This window comes from Balearica regulorum, chromosome 6, assembly GCF_011004875.1.
Source record: "Balearica regulorum gibbericeps isolate bBalReg1 chromosome 6, bBalReg1.pri, whole genome shotgun sequence".
In the NCBI taxonomy this organism is placed as follows: domain Eukaryota; kingdom Metazoa; phylum Chordata; class Aves; order Gruiformes; family Gruidae; genus Balearica; species Balearica regulorum.
Genome location: NC_046189.1, coordinates 42875004 through 42894402, shown reverse-complemented (window position 1 = coordinate 42894402; position 19399 = coordinate 42875004). Strand labels below are relative to the sequence as shown.

Here is a 19399-nt window from a genome sequence, read left to right as displayed (position 1 = left end):
AATGGAAAAGGTGAATTAACTTGAAGTTGTTCTGCAAGGCTGGGTTAATAGAGCCACAGCACATCAACACAGTGGCAGATGAAGACGAAAGAAAGGGATTTTGAGAGCTTATGTATATTTTGAGGCTATTCAGAAGTGAAGTAGATGCAATTCAGAGGCTACTGTTCCTCTGCACAGAGTCCTCTTGTCCTTCTTGCTCCGCAGCATCAGTCCTCGTATGGCCTAAGCGAGTTTCCTCAGGCGCCTGCGCTGTTCCTGCGAGGAATAGTGAGAACTGGTCCTGGCCATTTTCTGATGCAGGTAAGCCTTTAACTCGCAGCTCTTGTCTTGTGGTACTTGATAGTTCTTTTGAGACCTGGCTGAAGAAATCAGTGGGTTCCCCCTTTAAGAGGGAAATTTACAGTTTTTCCTGGCTGCAATGGAAAATCTGGGAAAAGAAGCAAGTGTGTTTCTTCAGGCATGTGTGTCCCACAAGATGACCAAAACAAATTGGCAAACCCGTCTTTTTCTGGGGAAGGAGGGAGCCCAACTCATAGCTTTCGACTGTTTTCTGGTGGGCATGGTAGTCCTGGCTGAGTGGAGAAAGCTTTTTTTTTTTTTTTTTTTCCTTGATGCTGCCTAGATGAGAGTAGCAGATGGTCCTTGCCCTAAGGAGTACTCTCTGTGCTCTTTTTGCTCCTGAAAAGTTCATAACAGGATGGACTTCTTTGTAGGACTATATGGTTGTGGGACTTCACAGCAGTTGGGGAAATTGGAGGACTTTGTGGAGAATCTGGGAGATTAAAGGAGCCTCTTTCAACAAGCTTTGGAGAAGACCTGAGGGAATATTAGGCAAAGAGCACCGCAGAATTTGGGTGTAGGCAACTGCTTGTAGAAGTGAGGCTGGACTCAGACTGGAACTTGGAGAACTGATAGGACCTGCTTTGTGTAGGGTCTTCAGCTTGGAATTGAAATGCCCGTGAACCAGAAGTGGCCCTGGGGTCCCAGGGTTTACAGGGTGAAGAACCTGCGTGCTGGGAGTGGAGGTCTCTTCTGTCAGGCCTCTTAAAGGAGAGTTCTGGAGAACGGAGAGGAGGTGTGGCGTTCTTTACAGATACAAGTAATTGGTGGGGGTAGAGGTGAAAGAGGGACACTCAGGCAGGCTTCATGGGACTCGTGTGTCACTGTGAGAGGGGTTGGTGGCAAAGGGCCACTATGTGGCTGAGTGTCCATGACAAAATCAGTTATTGCTCGTCAGCTGGTAATGGGTGCTGTTCAGCTCTATGCGTACACAATGTTTTGTGAATACGGGTAAAACAGCAGCTGAAAACGTTTCACTGAGATTTCAGGTGGTGTGTCTTGGTGTTTACCTGCAGTTTCTGTGTCCTAGTTAGGTTAGTGCGCTAACTGGTACGTCGTGGTACCATGGCACCACGATAAGGTTCTTGGTGTCAAGTCAGCAGAAGGGTGATGGCATCGGATTGCGTGTTTGACTCATGATTGTCCTACCTGAACAGTTCCTAGCAGGACATGTAACATCTCACAGGGTGAGGACGGTGGTTTTTAACAGCTTTTTGTTGGTGGGAGGTGTGAAGGCTGGAGGCCTTGCAGGCTCCATGGTGTGGGTTGTGCTGGCAATGACCCTCTGCAAGGTGAGCTTCAAGGTCGCTCAAAGGAGTAGGGCTCAGTGAGCATCTGCTAAATTCTTGCATGACGGTTAAGTGTGCATAGAAAAGGCTTCTTTCTGAAATGCTGACCAATGTGAACGTGAAGGGGAAAAAACAAAACAAAAAACCCCCAAACACCCCCCCCACCCCCCCACAAACAGACGTGAACAATCAGCTGTAAAATTAAATCTCCGAGGGTTCAGTGTGCCAATAGTGTAAAAGCATATGAAATGTATTTTTTTCCTCAAAATCCTGAAACACTCTTCCAAAAACGTTAAGGCTTTTTTGACATGATTGATCTTGTTTCAGTCCCAGAGGTATATTTGGTTGTGTGTGAAGTGAGGGATTCTTCTGAAAATGAACACGTTGCAATTGTGAAAGTTGGTGTACTGAAAATATGCCTGCTTATCCTTAGGTCTTCAGGTGCTTGGAAAACAGTTCTTCCAGTTTCTCTGTAGCTCATCTTCTGGAGTTATAGCTATCCTGTAACAAGTGCATAAATGACAGTTCATTTTTTAGTTAAATGTTTGTCTTAGCTGTATATTGAAGGTTTGCTCATCCTTTGTGTTATGCTCCAGGTGGCTCTGCTCAGATGTGGAAGTGCCTTAGAGCGCCTTGCGCATGCTCTGCCGGCACTGCTGAACATCCCAGGAGGACGGGGAGCATCCCAGGTCCCGTTCGTAATGACACGTGAATTAAAAAATGAATGTTGGACAGGCCAAAAATGTCTGGTTTAACACTCTCAATTTACATATCATATTTGCATGAAAAAGATGTCTGTAAATGTGTTAGTTGACAACTTGATGCAGCTTATAATTTTTACCCAAATTGTTCTTAGGATTACAGCCAGTATGCCATCATCTTTTGGTTCTAACAACTGAAGAAAAAAGTATGCTTAATATGTTATCTTTTTTTTTTTTTAATAACATTGTCAAGAATGCTACAGTAGCTACTGTGTCAAGAAGCAAACCAACACCAAAGGAAAGAAATTAGGCTAGTATGGCTAACCGTGAGTTAGTAAGAAAAAAGTACAGTGGGTTCTCTGACATAGTATTTGACCAGTTTCTTGAGAAACAGGAAATACTTAATATCTAAATGTTAAAAGGAGATTCTATTGATTCTCTGATCTTGAAAGGCCACTTGCAAAACAAATAAAAATCCACAAAAACATGTCTTCTCTGTTGCAAGTAATTTAAAATGTTTAAATAAAATAAATGAACATAGTAAAGATTTTCTGTGTAAAATGTGCAAAAAACCCCCAACCTCCACAAAAACAAAACCCAACATTTGATTTTACTCTGAATTGAGTAAAAAACTAGAAAGCTAAAACTTAGACTCTGGAAGAATTTGAGGAAATAATGAGATTTTAATCCCAGAGCTGACCCACCCCTGAAGCGCTACTGAGGCAGAGGGCCTGAAGAAATAGACTTGCCTTTGCTGTTGCGCGTTTAAAATGTAAAAGTTAAAATTAACCTAAATAGTTGAAGTGTTTTGGGTTTAATTTAATTTGTATTTTTGTTTGCGTGTTGTTTTTCATAAAAGAACACAGTAAATGCTAAATAAAGTTTATTAAATGCTCGCCCCAGGTGCATAATGAAGGTGATTCAAACACTCCCAATCTAAGACATTTCAGAGATGCCTGAGAAGTTCTTCAAATCTTCCGCTTCAAGATGGTATGCGGGCTGTCGGGTGCTTGCTGCCGAAGGGGACGGGAGCGGGCAGGCGGCCGAGCACCCTCAGCCAGGCACGGTGGCAGGCTGCCTGTGCGGTCACCGGTCCTGCCGCCTTCCCCGGGCGGGTGGCACCTCCGCCTGCACTCTGCTGGTCACGTCGATTCAGAGCTGGGAAGCCAGCTGGGACTTCTGAAAGCAGAAGAGCGTGTTTGTCTGATCTATGAACTGAGACGCAGGGCATTCTTACCACCCCACACCCAGACGACGAGATCAACTGGCTGGTTTTGGTCAGTTTAGTTCAGTGACTGCAGCTATGGTGTCCGTTGTCTAATAAATGGACTTTAAGAGCAAAATGTTTTGATAATTTTTCTTACATAATTAGCACAGTCAAGCTGTTGTAAGCCTGTTTTCTAATTAAAAGTAAAGTTTTGAAATGCTCTATTTGTAAGAGTAAATAGTCAAACGTATCGCTTTCTACTATGGTAAAATGTGAACTATAAGAACTAGGAACCTGGGTTCCTGGATATTAAACTGGAGGCGTGGAGCTGCTTTGGTTAAGGCTTGCTTAACGAAATAAGCCAAATGCTATGTAAAGCAGCCCTTCCCACCCAGCTGTGACTTACATTTGCCCCCTCCTTCCCTTCTGCAGATGCTTTGTGCATCTCTCTTGCCTGAATTCTTGGTTGGGAAGAGCAAAGATGTGCAGTGGTAACTCTGGGGGCTGTCCCTCCCCATTGCTGCAAGCCAGCACAGTGTGCTCTCAATAACAGTCAAAAGTCATCACCTTCCCTTCCATCCCCTGTTATTCTTAGTAAGGCTGCCTTTCTCCCTGGGAAATGGTCTTTAACGTCTGTATTTAGCTAGTCTTAACAATATGCTTCTTTGTGCTGGGCAATAATTAACCTTTCTTTAGAAAATAACAGAAAATAAGTGCAAAATTAGATGTAAAATTATTTTTTTAAATTGTGACTTGGTAATTTAAATCACCTTGATCAACTTGGAAGTATGTAAAATACATACCAAAACCTGAAATGAATATTCTACCTGTGCAAATGTAAAATGCTGGTTCGAAAATTTCAGAAAACCAGGTAGAATTCCAAGTGGTGTGGGGGGTTTTGTTTTGGGGTTTTAAAAATTTTTTTTAACCTTGAATTTTGCATAGCTTTTCTTTGAATTATTATGCTCACACAATTACTCAGGAGGGTTTATTTTACATTTCTGTAGCTATTTTTTTCCTGGTAGTAATCCAAAGAAACTTCCATCCCATGCATCCATCCCGAGTACAGAATTTCCGGTTCACGTAAAGTGGCTGCAGCAAAAGGGGGAGTATGGCTGTATTCAGGGGTGCTGGATATTCATTCTGTGGATTTATCCAACGTGAGGTGAGAAGGGTCGGGGGTATGAAGTGCTTTGAATTATTGTCACTGTCATTTTAGGCATTTCTAAGCATAAGATTTTGAATTTGAGGGAGGAGACAGGAGGGAGATGAAGATCGAGTGAAGCCTTAAAGCAATGTGGAAGGTCCAAAGAAACTTACTCTCCTCTAAGAAAATTTCTCTAATGCCGGTGTGGCATAACACAGCCCCTAGAGCAGTGGTGCAGAGAACTGGAGCAGTCAAGGAAGGATGGAAACACTCTATATGGTGGTAAAATAGTTTTGGGCAGCGTTACTTGCCTGAAGCAGCTTGTGCAGACTGGCTGGATTTTCAGGTGGCCAGGGATTGTTTTCTCCTGGGGAGCAGTGCAGACCTGCAAAGATCCCTTGCTCGTACAGCCCTCCCCAGAATTGCTAGTTTGGCAACTCTGCCCCTAGGAAGTTTACCACAAAATTATTTTGAAGCTGTTTGATTTCTTTGCAGTCCTGCTTGTGGGAGCCTCAGTGGTTTTGGGCTTTGTACCATGGCTCAGTCTGCCTGCGCTGAGCTGGTGTTTCTGCCAGAGCCCGTGTTGTGGTGCCATGGCGGCACAGGCTTCTACATGGGTGATGACAGAGCTGTTCAAATGTCTCTTGCCCTTTCCTCCCCAGCTGGTGACAGGTGAGCTAAGGCTGCATTGATATGGCCAAATACAGACCGTCGAGCAGAGCCTTTGCTCAGAATTCACGTTCAGCTTGTGGATGAGAACTGCCTTATGCTCTCTGGCTTGCATGTGGTGCTAACGTGAGATTTTCTGCCTCTGTTCATGCAGAGGTATAATAGTTGCAGGACTTTAAAGTAAACAGACCGAGTGCAGTAGTGAGATGTTCAGTTTACTCGCTCCTTGAGGAGAACTGGAAGGTAATGCACAGCTGCGGGTCCAGAAATCCATGGCCCTTTAAACAGCGGCAGGTAAGAAGCCATCTCTTACAAGAGCTGTTGTTTAAACATCTGTTGTTAGTAGTTATGTTTCTTGCAGCAGTGTTTTTATAGCTGTGGATCAGTGTTAACTTGTGTCCAGCAACACTTGTCTTCAACAGCACAGCATCTGGGTTTTGGTGAAGGTTAGTGTCCTTGCTAAAGATCAGAGCTGCCTGGCACCCTGGCTGCGCCCTTCGGAACCCGATGTGGAAAAAGGGAACAAAAAAGGTGTTGATCCCAGCTAGAAGAAAGTAGTTTGAGATCATGCACTGCATTCAGTTATGAAAGCTGTTTAACAAAAAAACTGAGGCTGGAGGAGGCAGTCAGTCGCCTCTCTCTTCTTAGCCTTCTGCTGCTGAGGTGCCCTGCATGAGATCAACCCCAGGCTCCGCATTCCTGTCAGCTGCTGGCTGAAGGAGGAAATATTTCAGGCGCCCTTCGTTATTGCCTTCCTTAACTTCTTTCTCTGACATGAGGACAAGTTCAATCTAATCCTTTTGTAAGCAAGGTGACAGTGTTTGAAAATGATCTGCTATGTAGTATATGTGAAATTCTGGTGCAGAAGATAGCCGGAAGAGAAGGTGCCCAAAAGGAGTGTGCATGGACTGGAAGGCAGATGCGAAGGTGAAGGATAGGGGAGATTCCAGAAAATGGAGTGAAAATGATTGCTTTGAAGGACTTGGAGTGAAAATGATTGTGGTGTTAGTAAGGGAACAGAAAAAGAAGGGAAAAATTAAGTGCTTTTCTTTCTTAAATGATTTATGCTGTGTAACTTTTGTAGGTAGCTAAATTTCAGTTTAATGTGTTATCCTGAACTAGGTATTAAGAAAACGCTGCATTGCTCTGCTAAATCAGGAAAATTCTAGGCAGAGAGTAGATTTTGTTTGATTGCATAAATGGCTTTTCATGAAAAACAAACCTGACCAACAAACAACTTCATGCAGTCACATTTCACTGGTTTATTGGTTTCAAACTCTGCTTGCCCCAGTCTTGATTATCTTTGCTCTGGGAATCCGTGAGGAGTATTACATGATCTTTTCTGAAAATTGCAAGCAGGACAAGAAGGAACAAAAGGCAAATGACTGTTGTACACACCAGGAGGGATAACTTGTATTTTTACTAGCTCGAATTGTCAAGTAAGTTCATATTATTCAGTCAATTCTGGGAGTTTTGGAGATTTTTAGTAATTTCTGTGTTTATTCAGCCAACTGACATTAAAAACCCAATGTATTGAAAGCATTGATAAAGAGTTCATTTATTCAGCTCTAATCTGCTTGTTTGCTCACCAGTGCTTAGCTTTATTTGGAGCAGGGCTGCCTGCGGTGTGGATGGGAGACCTGCAGGGCATCGTGTGATGGCACAGGCCTGCTCCTAGCAGAGATGGGTGTGCGGGAAGCTGGTGGCATGTCGGTGCTTCTGAGTGCTATTGCTTTTTGTTAATCCTTCTTCTCAAAAGGGAAATAGCTGCTAAGTTAGTAGATGCCTTGGGAATAGGCAACAGCTGGGTGCAAAGCAAAAATCTGCTAAAGCAGTAGTAATTTCTGAAGGGTAGCGTAGAGGTTTTTTTGTACGTATTCAGTAGCACATTACCATTTGAGTGTATGCTATTGTTACTTCCCTGAAGTTGGCTGAAGCTGATGTGGGGCGTCTGTTTGAAGCTGATAGTCATTGCTATGAGACTCTGTTAAAATGGTTGTACAGTGTAGTGGCTGGCGCTCTGTCCTTCCACTTGCAACACGATGGATTCCGTTCAATGGGAACTATTTTAATTGGGGAACTATTTTAATTGGCTTCCACTCTGTGTCATGTTAAAACTCTGCTGCTAGATGTAGAAACCTGTGACATGTGTTTTGTTTGTTCCTGAAAACACACACTTTATTCTGCTTTGGTCATTCAAATTCATTTTATGTGATTGTCAGCTGAACAAAATACTGCATTTGGCAGCACTTCAGCGGCAAGCCAGCTTCCTGTGGCACAGGACTATAAACTGTATAACTTGTCTGGGGGGGGGGCTGCACGTTACAGAAATGAAAATTCCTTCTCTGACAGCATTCATTGCTTAGTGCGCAGCAGCAGCATGGCTGTCGGAAACAGCTGGCGCCATGGGGAGGGACGGAGGCAGCGCCGGCTGATGCACCCACTGCTGCGAGGACCAGGGACTGGTTTCATGGCACCACGCTCTGGGAACTCTGGGCTTGGGAGCCGCTGGTGAGCAGCGGGTGGGAACCATCTCTGCCGCGATCGCCCGGCTCCACTCCCCGAGGCGCCCAGCCGCGCTGAACGCGGCAGTGGCCGGGAGCTACGTGGCAAGCTGGGTGCCGGGGCCTCGTCACGGCTCGGGGTGCGTCTGCCGTGGGATGAGCAGGCAAACGAGTGGGAGAGCGTGTCTTTGGTGGTGAGCCTGAAGTGCGTAATGCTCTTCAGTGTGATAGCTGGTTGGAAAATAACCAGTAGTCATGACTTCTGTTAATTAACTACTAAGAGTTAAAAAATGTTGTTGGAAAAAACTAGTCTGTGTGTATTTGGCGTGTCTTTCTCCAGAAAAGGCTGGTGCTAGTTGGTACATGCTTGATTTCTGTCCATGTCTACAGCGTGGTTTTGTGTTTTTTCTCTGTATTGATTTTCATGATTCATTGAACGTGATCTAAGCAAGAAGCATACTTAAATGACACTGGAGACAGCTGTCTGTTAAAGTGGGACATTTATGTATGCTGAAATGGCGCCAGGTTTTTTTCCCCATTACTTTATCAAGTAACACACACCAGTCACATTTCTTTGTTTAATTTCCTTTCTAGGTCACTGATATGTCACCTCTGTTTTGTTTAAAGAGCTATGGTAAATCCTTACTCTAAACTTTTGTATCAATTTTATTCCTGTTATTCTCCCCATAATCCTTTCTGAGGTTATTTTGAGGTGGAAAGGGCTTTACATTGTGTTTGGGAGTCCCAAGTACGAGGGACCTGGTTTTTGGTGGTTTTTTGGCTTTTGTTTGTTTTTTAGTGTTGTCTTTTTTTTCTCCCAGTAAAGCTGTTTTGGAAGGTGCGTGTGGGAAATTTGGATAAAAGCAGAAACATATAAAACTCTGGAATCCGATGCGTAGCTTTTTCCAGTTTTAATCTGTCTCTCTTCTGTGTATGGCAAGCTGAAGTTCCAGATGTTGTTTTGGCTTGGAGATAGTGAATAGGGGAAAAATAAGCATTCTTAATGTTAACAGAGTCAGACTGGCTGGTTCTGTACTGACAGGAAAATGGAGAGATAAAACCTCCATTAATGGTGCATGCGCTGCCTAAGTAGCCAATAAAACAATGCCGTCTTCACTGGAAATAAGTCCCAGATTGGCAATGATCGGTGCCAACTGCAAGAGGAGACAGCTGCAGAGGCTGGGAAGTATTAAAGGAAAACTAAACATTAACTTACTTGGATAGCGGTGGGGTTTTGTTCGGGTGTGCACGTCCCCCCCCTTTTTTCAGTTAAGAGTGAATTCTCTGCACCCTTTCTTCTCCCCCAACACACATCTTGGTCCTGCTTGCTTACCTTCAGTGGCTGACCGACTGCTGGCCGGGGGGGCAACGTGGGGGCGAAGGGATGCCAGTAAAATGTGCTTTCAGGGTCAGGTGGCTTTATGGCTGTCAACTGCATCTGAGTGTTGTCTTGGAGCACCAGTGTGGGTTTTGAAGCTTCATCCCCCCGATGAGCTCCATTTATTGCAAGTCGCAGAGCGGTTTGGGTACGCATGTGCTTGATTCCTTCTGGAACAAACAAAGCTGCAAGCTCAGTTTCTGGTGTGTACCAAATGTGCTCGGTCCCGACACATGGGCGGAAAGGTCTCGGCCTCTTCTGGGAGGCTCTGAGCCACATGTGGTAGCAGCAACTTCCAGTAAAGGGACCGGGCTAAATCCACTCTGAAGTAAAACTGCTGAAATGCTTGTTAAAAGTATATATGGTGGCCAGGAATGCAATTTCCTGTACTAGTCTGTAGGTTATATGTATAATAGTCTACCATTTTCCATGTTATGTTATATTAAAGATATAAATATGCTGTGTCTCTTCCTGACCTCTTCCTCCTGTCATGCTTATTTCTAAAATATATGAGCAGCTTATGTTTAAATGATTGCTGCAGTTCTGCTTATTTCCTCCTTAATCTTTTTTTCTTTTTTTCCCCTTTTCCATTGTTGTGACTAAGAAATAGCACAATAGCTGGTCAATGGCCTGCTTCCCCCATCGCCTGTCCCTTCCAGTGTGGCGTAGTTGTCCTTCAGGGTTTTTTGACCTTGGTGAGCAGTTCTCGCAAGAATGCTGGGTTCACTTGCCTTGTTTAATACTATAAAGCTAAAATTAATAGTGCCGATACTAAGTTACTGAGGAGCCAAGCTGTTTGTTACAGCTCTTCTGGTATCTCAAGTCTTCTGTTTGCTGCTTGGAATTGGGATAAACTTGTCCACATCACAATTAGTGTAACTTATTGAAACAAGGGTTTGGCTTTGTTTTGGGTGGGTGGGAGAGAACTGGTGCGTGCTGGTGTAACAGAGTAAGAGATACTTGGAGCATCTACAGTCTTAGCCAGTTGGCTGTGCATGTTAACGTAGGCTAGGATTGTAATAACTTAACCCTTTTTGCCACAGAGGTGGGAGTACGTGCCTGGAGCCAGCTGGCTGACCAGCTGTGGTTGTGTAAGCGTTGCCTGATGCCCCAGAAACACCATTCTTAGAAATCCCACAGGACTGGGCTGTAGGAAGAGCTTCAGGATAAATGGGCTGTTGCACACGTTTGCTGGAGGAAGATGCAGAAAGAAAACGCGGGTGTAGCAGACTCCTGCTGCCTACCTTTGTGCTGCTCTGCATTCCTTCGCTCGGCTGCCCGGAGGCAGCAGTGGGGTGTCTTGCTCATGTGGTTCATGATTCAAGCCAAGCCCAGATGTTTTCATGCCTGGTCTGGCCTATTTTCTGAGAATAATTTTGGATACCTCAGTCCATTTTATTGTGGTTTCCTTAGCGTCTAGTCCAGCTGAAGCTGAGATGATTCCTGGCCTAATTGAATGCTCATAGGCATAGCAGCTTCTGCTTTATCTCTGCAACTGTGTTCCTGCTAACTTCAGAGCACTCAGATCCATGCTGGTGAGACCCTGAGGAAGCTTTTTGTTACAGTTTTTCTTTAAGTGGGAAGTTTTGCACCATGAAACTCAGAAGAGTCTATCTTGTGGCCAGGAGACAGGTGAAAACTCGACATATTCCTGTGGAGGTAAATCTGGTCTTGCTGACCAATCTGGTTTTCTATTTCCACTGAGCAGCAATAAGGACATGAAGCCTTTTCATACTGACTGTAGGGCCTTTTCATCAGTATTGTCATCTGTGTTGACAGGTTGATGACAATAATGATGCAGGGCATCCAAAATTTAGTTCTTTGTGCCTTTGACAATGCTTTTTACCCCTTTTGTAGGAACAGTTTCCATAAAAGGTTATTTGTGGAAAGTGTAGTCACCCTTTTAACTTGTGCATTCTCATCTCAGAGGAAAGGGGCTTTACGCAAAATACATCCTGATATTGGGGGGGGGGGGGGGAAGTGTTTTGGTCACCTACTCTGTGTGAACAAGTGCTGTCTTTTCTTGTATCCTGTTCAGAATGGTCTCTTACTCCTTTGCTTCCCATTAGTGTTGGCCCAAAGCGTATTTGGGTGCTTCCTTTTTCAGAAGGAGTCAATGAAGGTTATCTTTGACTTGCCTTCACGCTGTTATATTAACAATCATGGCTGAGTCCTCTGTGTGGAGATATTGAACCTTGGAAATCACCAGTGGCTGTATTTCATAAGCTCAATTTAATCAAGAGAGAATGGCTTCCTTTCTGCGTGACCATAGATGAGTTGATCTTAGGCGGTCCTTCATTCGCAGATCCACAGCTAGACTTGTCTGTAAAGAGAGTTTTAGCTTGCATCTTACTTCACATTTGCAGTTTGCAGCTAGGAGTAGGTGCAAGGTCAGCACCATAATTTAGCTGTTAAGTAGTAATTTGATTGCTTTTGGCATCTGTAACAGCAATTAAAACAGAAGTCTGGGTGAATATATGGAACCGTTTTCTGAAGCTATGCAAGTACAGTCAGGTTTGGCAAGGCCATGTGAGATGTGTAAATTTGAAAGCTTACAGTTAAATAGGTGGAAAGGGAACACTAATAACGGCTCTGGAAAGAAGTGTCAGAATTGTATATATCTGGAATAAATTTGACATAGGGAGAGGTGACAAGATGCTCGATTATTAGACGGAGGGTTGCGTGGTACGGCAATGGTGAACATCAGGTGTGACTGTGAAAGGGTAGTTCCATTACCAGGAGGGACACAGACGTTTGCCTCTGCGACCAGGATAGACACGGCTAAAACAGCAACTAAGGAATGTTAGGACAGAGTAATTTGGAAAGAAAGATCTCAACTGTTTGAGCACGCAGGTTGGAACGTTAGCTGGCTCTGTGGGCAGGTGAGAGGTGAGTGGGGCAGAGGCCTGTGCTGAGGGCTGTAGAGGGTTAGGAAGCCTCACCTGAGGAGGAGGACAGCTTGCAGGGAGCATTGAGGGAGCTGGAGCAGAGCAAGGGGAAGGGATCCTGTGGGGGCTGAGGGTAAAGCTGTGGTGTGAACAGCAGCACAAGTAACTCTGAGGTTAATGTTCCCAGGGAGGGGGACAGAAATACTGTTGGAGAGTTCCAGGATGGAGAAAACCCGCAACTGTTCTTTACCTTACTAGCTCCTTAAACTCATCTTTGAGTTACACATTGATCTTAAAATGATGACTGACCTTCTGATGTTGTGTGTCTAGATTTAATGAGGTTCTGTATGCCTCTGTGCGGTAGTGTCCAATTTGCGTGGTGTCAGTGGAAGAAGAAAGGTTGAGGACCACCATGCCAGTAAATAACTTGGTTTTGTCTGTACTTTGTATTTAAGAACAGAATAATATGGCTCTGGCCTGTCGTAACAGGCGAGACCAAATTGTAGAGCTATATTGTTAAAATTCTGTGGTGTAATATAAACTCTGAAGAATTTTACTTTCTCGTGCAGCAGGGTGTTTCCTTCTTTTCTGGACTGCTAATTGCATTCAGCCTTTTGGACTCCAAAGTAATAGTTAATGAAGGAATCTGATGAGATGAAAGGCTGCTCAGCGACACGTGCCTATAGAGTGTTGGGAACTTCTGTTCTCAGTCTGATTGTTCTAAAAATATTTTGTTAATTTGTATTTGGCTTCCTTTGCTCGCTGACTTCGGGAGCAGTTAAGCTTTAAGTGGCGCGCAAAAGGAATACCTGACTCTTTCATGTCCCTTAACCTTTCCTACTTAGTAGCAACCCATCGCTCCTGAAGAATGCTGTTCTAATCCCAGGGTAATCCGTGAGCAAGGAGCCAGAGGTGCCCAGCCCCGCTCCCCCAGAGTCTCTCCTCTTGCTGTGGAGGAGGACGGCGTGCCAGGGCTGCTCCCACCGTGCCAGCCCCGTGCCTGGCGGCTGCGCTGCTTGTTCCTCGGCGCATCTGGCTCTCCTCTCCTCCTTGTCTTTATAGATTTGGTGGCTTTATTTTAACGAACAGCTCTGTGTTTGCTGTGTCATGCTGCAGTTACTCTGCCAATGCAATGAAATGGATTTAAAAACTTTTTTTTTTAGTTAATTTTTATGAAAATTCCACGAGTTACATTCTGGTTAGGATGCTTGGGCTAAGGGACCTAAGTAGAGTATTCTTGTGGTAGCGGCCCTGTGAAAATAATTGTAGAGATTTACCCAGGCAGACAAAATCCCGCTGAGATTATTGATGTGCAAATGAGGGTCCTGGCTGGTGGTGAAATAGCGACACAGATAAGGGAGTCCGCCAGCGAGGGAGCTCCCAGCTGCTCCTTCCCTTCACTTACCCCTTTGGCTGAGGGATCCGGCCTGATAACACCAGCGGCTGAAAATAAAAAGCGTTTGCACCTCTTCAGGTCCCTGCATCTGTGAAAACACAGAACTAGACTGTAGTGAGACACTGCTTAATGAATGCATTTGTAGGAACTAGACTACATTTTTATCTTTCAGCAGGGCTTGCCAGAGTGAGAAATGGTCTTTAAATGCTGTTCACATCATATAATTCGACCCTGGCTTCTCTACTAAAAGAAGAAAACAACACACACAAACCCCACAAAAACAACCCAAGGCAAAGAAACGAGTATTTAAAATTTGTGTAAAGAAAAGAGAGGGGAAGACCAGAAAAAAAATCGAAATTTTCTGAGGAAAAATTAGGACTTTTGTTAGTGAGACTGAAGCTAAAGATTTGTTTTCAGAAATGTTTGGTTTGTGTTGGCTGAAGTGTTCTGTGAGAAACTTTTAACAGGTAATCTCTGTAATATTTACATAGTTAATAAAAAGCATTTAAAAATCATGATCTTAGATTAATAGCCATTGATCTTATTTAGACCATAACTTCAACCGCCTCAGCTTTTTGTTAGATTATAATGCAGTTCTCTGGAAGTCAGGCCAAACGGTAAGACAGGTCTGTGGGGGGGATGTTCAGTGTCTCGGGAGCGTACGCAAGCCGTGACACAACCTTGGACTCTGCAGGGCTGGACAGAGGTGCAGGTTCTGACACCTGGTTTCACTCCAGCGGGATGATGTAATGTATTTGGCCACTGGTGAAGCTGCAGTGCAGAGGTCTTCTGTCATCCTGTCTTGCAGGCCGCCTTCTGAAACTTTCCCAAGGTTGACTGGGTGCTTAGGTTTTCAAGAGAAAATATCAATAGGGGATGTACCAGCAGTTCTCTGCCTGGCCTCAGGAAAGGGCCGGACCCGCCTGCCGGGAGGGCTCTGCCCGACCCAGCCTGGATCAGGGGTGGGCGCTGGCAGTTGCTCGACCAAAGGGCAGTGAAAGGGAGGAATAAAAACGGGAGCTTTGTTTTAGACTAAACCCAGAAACCCCTAGAGGAATGTTCTACTGAAAATACTTCTTTACTTGGCAGATTGTTAGGATTTTGCTTTAAAAAGTATATTTTATTTGGAGAGCTAGGGGTAGGGTTAAGACCCTGCTGTCTGTCTTGCTAATTCTCTTGTAGGGACTGAAGGTATGTTTTTGCTGTGATTGTTTGTTTGTTTGGGGTTTTTTGTTTGTTTGTTTGTTTAAATCAAACTAAGATTTTGCAACCACTGAAGGGATGCCCATCTCAGATCAGCCGTGTTCCCACCACCTCTCCCGTGCTAGCACTGGCAAGGTCGCACCTCTGGGCTGAGCCTCGCGCGTTCAGTCGCAGCGCGTGGTCTGATCCCTGGCCTGCCCTGGCTTACCCCGTAGCCTTGGGTCCCCGCAGCTGCGAGGAGGGGTGGGAGGCTTCGAGCACGGGGGGCATGGCTGGACAGCCCGTCTTGGCACCGCTCTGTCCCGGATTGGGCCAAGCCGGTGGTGAAACTGGACCCTGATAAAACTTGACTCTGATCCCGTGTCAGACTATATGCCCTTTCTGTGCAGATATGAACTGAGCTCAGCGTTTCTGCCCATACTTCTTGTTTTCGTCACCTGTCAAGACAGACGCGCCCAGGATGTGATACAAGCCGTGTTTGATAGGTAATTTTGAAACGCCTGCAAGCTGTGAAAGTGTGTTCCTCCCTCAACTCCTTCGTCACAGACTGCACAGATAAAATCTTTAATAAATAAAGAATTGCTAGCTGGCTGAAAGCAGGCCAAGTCTTAAAGAGGTAGACTTTGAGTAAGTTAAAAGTAAGTAGCTGTTGCTGTGTACATTTTGGGTTTGTGTGGTTATTTTCTTTTTCCTAAAGAATGCAGAAAGAGCTTTTACAGGCAATTTCTGATAACTTGAAAATATTTGTGTTTGGGTCTTAGTCACAGCTGGTGGATAAACCCAGATTTTCTGTTTAGATTAGAGGGACTTTATATCTTCATTGGAAGTTTTGTGCTGAGGCCTGACAGCAGATAATGGCTTCTGAGAGAGAACAATTCTAGGGGAAAAAGTACTGTGTCTTGCAGCAGGATTTGAAAGGGTATTTTGCTTGCCTCTTGTGCCCAAGGCCCCAGCACAAATTAAGTCGCCAGATGTTAATGAAAATTGTCTCCATTTTGCGTGGGCACTTGGAGAATGGCTTTAGCAAAGTGAGTGGTACCCAAGGTTGTCTACAACTCTGAATTGTTTCTAATAGGGAAAATGTCCAAGAAATTTTGTTGCAGCTGTGCAATGGAGCTTTTTTCATGGCAATTTCAGAATGCAGCGTTCCCCTCTGGTAGGAACTGTCTGTGTGCCATGTAGTAATAATGCCTGTGTAGCAGTAAAATGTATGTAGTATAATAAAATAACACCTTTGTTTATACGTGAAATATGTGAGAAGCCACAGTAATTCATGTATATCTAACAGTGTCTTGAACTGATACCTACTCGATGCCTCAGGCGCATATATTGCAAGGTGAAGCTACTGCATGCTTGCCTGTTCACTTGACTGTCTCATGAAACTGCTTGCAAGTTCATATCTGTTAATTTGCCCGTATAAACGAAACCATGTGTACTTGGCTCTTTGCGCATGTGGAATTGCATACCTAACTTTGAAGATGCTCAGAGCGATGACACGATCAGTGAACCATATGTGGTGACTTAGCCAGTGAGTGCGTTTAAGGGATGTTGCTGCGTGCAGGCTCTGCAGAGGAAAGCTGTTCCATGGTGCAATGTTAATCCTTGATAGCTGCCTCCTGGTGAATTTATTTACCCCACAAGGGAATATATTATATGGAAAGATACACGTGGCTTCAAAAGCACCAGGAAGTTGCAATGTGTATTGGGGTTTTCAGATCAATCTAAAAATGTCTGTGCTTAGCTCTTCATTTGAGTAAGCCACCCACCATCGGGTTGCCTAAGACACCCGTATTGATGCAATACCTACAGACAACCCGAACTTTTACCCTTGGGCTTTCTAACGACGAGCCACTTCTGTCTTCTGTCTCCTTCAACCACACAGAGAAGTTCTGCTGCCCACATACAAGGTCGTGAGTCCGCCTGCTCACCAGCTGACCTGCATGGGGAAGCTAGCATTATTTTTGGTCTCTTCTGTGAGCCTTGTGCGTCCTGGGCCTTCAGCTGCTCCGCTTGTTCTCCGGGGATTACCCCTGTGGTGGGCAGGAGAGCGCCCTGCCTTCCCCTCCGTTAAGGCGGTATGTGTGAGACTCGTGCCTGCCCCATCCTGCTCAGGAAGGGGCTGGTGCTGCTGCTGGCTCACCTCTTTGCCTAGGTAAGACTTTTTTTCTTTTGGGTAAGTGGTTGTGCTGTCCCTCCGTGTCGTCATGTGTCTGTCCTCCACCCCGACATTGTGAGTGTTTCTTATTTGTGGTCCCGTGCTATGCCGTGTCTGCAGCTGGTGTGTCAGCTGGAGCCTTTGGGTGACGGCATGGGCAATAAATGGATTATTACTTGCATGTGCCAGGAGGGAGACCGACAGGATTTTATTTCTATGAGTGACACTTGTGCTTTGTTACCTCTTCCTTTTCTTTTAAGAACCTAGGGAGCAGTTCTTCACGAGCATATTCAGAGCTGTTAACCTCACGAGGAGTAAGTTCCGTGACACTTTACATTGTATAGGTTGTTTTCCTCCTGGTGGTTTTATTCTTATTCAGCAGTGTGGTGATTCTGAGTAATATAGGGGAACGAGTATCTTGCAGACTTCACCCTCTCTGTTTCTGTAGTCATTTGAATTTGAGACATTCAGCCTTTCACGGTGGCAGTCTTGAGCTGAAGCGTACTGACGTGCGCCTTGTGCGCTTGCAGGTGGATGCCAAATGGAGTTTGTGGCTGGCTTCTATCTTGCTGAATTCTGGTGACAAAGTTCAAACTTTAAGAAAGGAATACCCAAGGTTGCCGTCCTCTGACGTTAGGAATGTGTGTGCTGTTCTGAGGTTGGTTGTTAGTTTGTATGAGTTTCAGTTTAAAATAAAAAAAAAAAGCAAGCTGTGAATTATTGCTTTTAAATGAACCTCTTTCCTTCTAAAGACACAGCTGTTGATGAATTTAGCTTGTGTGTGGCTATTGTGGATGGTAGGATTACATTCCAGTATTATGGATGTTTTCTTTTGATACAAATCTGGTGAGGTACATGCAAAATATGTACAGCCCTTGGGCTCTTGGCGGGCTGCCACCAGGACTGTCAGCGATAGTGTGGGTGCTTCTGATCTCCTCGGAAAAGTCTGAACTCCTCCAGTGCTTCGTGTTCCCATGTCTGCGTCCCATTGAGATGAAACGTAATCTTCAATTTCTTCGCTAATTGGACTTGCTCTTTGTCTGGTGCAGTCTTTGCTGTGTCAGGGCGGTGGCATCAGAGCCTAAACGCAGTTTCCCCGCAGCCTGTGCTGGTGTCGGTGTTCCATGTCGTCGTAACCCCTGGCTCCGCTCTCCCCCGCAGCTTGTTGCAGCGGCGATCTTGGCGGTCCCAGCTACAGCTCCGGGCTCTCCCTCACCCCTGCGGTGCTGTCAGGCCAGCAAGGAATGGTTCAGCGGGAGGCAAATAGCTTGCTTAGGAAGAGAAGGGAAAGCAATTTATATTTGCTCTGAAAGTGGAAAAGGTACTGGGGTTTTCAGGATAGATTCTTTGAAGTGTTGGGACCTTACGAATACAAACCGTAGGAATTCTATCAATTCTTTTATCTAAAACAATTAGTTGTGTATGTTAATTTGGGTATCCTACCCAAGTATTATATCTGCCATATGATATGCTTATTATTGTTCATCAAAGAGTTTGATTCTGTCTTTGGAATCCAAAGCTATCTTCTGAGTAGAGACTGGCCCGCTCTGGAGCAGGTTCACTTCATCTGCACTTTACAGCACGTTTCTTTGGAAATCTGTTAGCTGCTGCTTTAAAAGAGACTTTCCCATTGCCACCTGTAGCAAGTTTCAGGTTCTCTAATTATAGGCTTTTGTAGGAAAAAGTTAAAACCAAATGCTCTTCTTTTCACTGACGTGGGATGCAGTGCTGGTGAATGTCATCCGTCTGCAGCTCTGCCCTATGGCATCCGACATGGGCGTGCGTGACGTATGGCCTGGAGCCCGTGACCCCCAGGTGCTCAGGTTCTGAATGCCCTCTCGTGGCTACTGCAGCTGTCCTAGTTCTCCTATAGGGCACGTTTAAGAGTTGCAGTTGAATTACAGTAAAGATTGAGATGTCTAGAAGGGAAAATAATTTTTGTGTGTTATTTGCTGGTTGCCTTCTAGTTCTTCTTTCTTTATCTGGATTAAATCCCAATCCTCCCCTTCGGAAGAAGTTCTTGTGACTTCAAACACCAGATAGTAACTGGATATCTTATGGATCTCTTGCTATGGAGTTTTATTAAAGGATGTTTTGTTCTTCATATTAAAACTTGTATTTGCTTTCTCTCTAAACTTTCTTGCTCTCTAAAATAGAAAGCGGAAGAGACGTGCTTGCTGGTGTCACTAGAACCAGATTTTGGTTCTAACGTATGTGTATTATTAATTGCATTTTAAAAAGTTGGGGGGGGTGATGTGGGGGGGGTGCTTTTTTGGCTGTGGTTGGGGTTTTTTTGTTGGTGGGGTTTTTTTTGTTTGCTTTTGTTTTTTAAGCAATGGAAACAGGACTTTTAAACTCATCCCGTGCTGTGTCTGCAGTTTACAACTGGGATAACCTGAAAGTGAAATGGAGCAAAAGCCTGGCCGCAGCGTTGCGTGTGGTTTGGGTGCCTTCACTTGAAAGTGTACTGTGGGAACGCAGACGGCTGTAAGAGCCAGAACACCATTTCGGAGCCGCAGCACG

At 44.8% G+C, this 19399-nt stretch overlaps 1 protein-coding gene across 3 annotated transcripts in view; it reads left to right on the top strand.

Moving 5' to 3' along the window:
* ACVR1 (activin A receptor type 1) overlaps positions 1-19399 on the top strand; it is a 66346-nt gene that overhangs the window by 10108 nt on the left and 36839 nt on the right. The window contains exon 1 of one of the 3 annotated variants that reach the window (XM_075757393.1): positions 5624-5646. The exons of the other annotated variants lie outside the window; for them this stretch is intronic. The gene's annotated coding sequence lies outside the window, so the exon portion shown is untranslated. Of the gene's footprint in view, positions 1-5623; positions 5647-19399 lie in introns of those variants that run through there. 3 annotated transcript variants of the gene reach the window in all.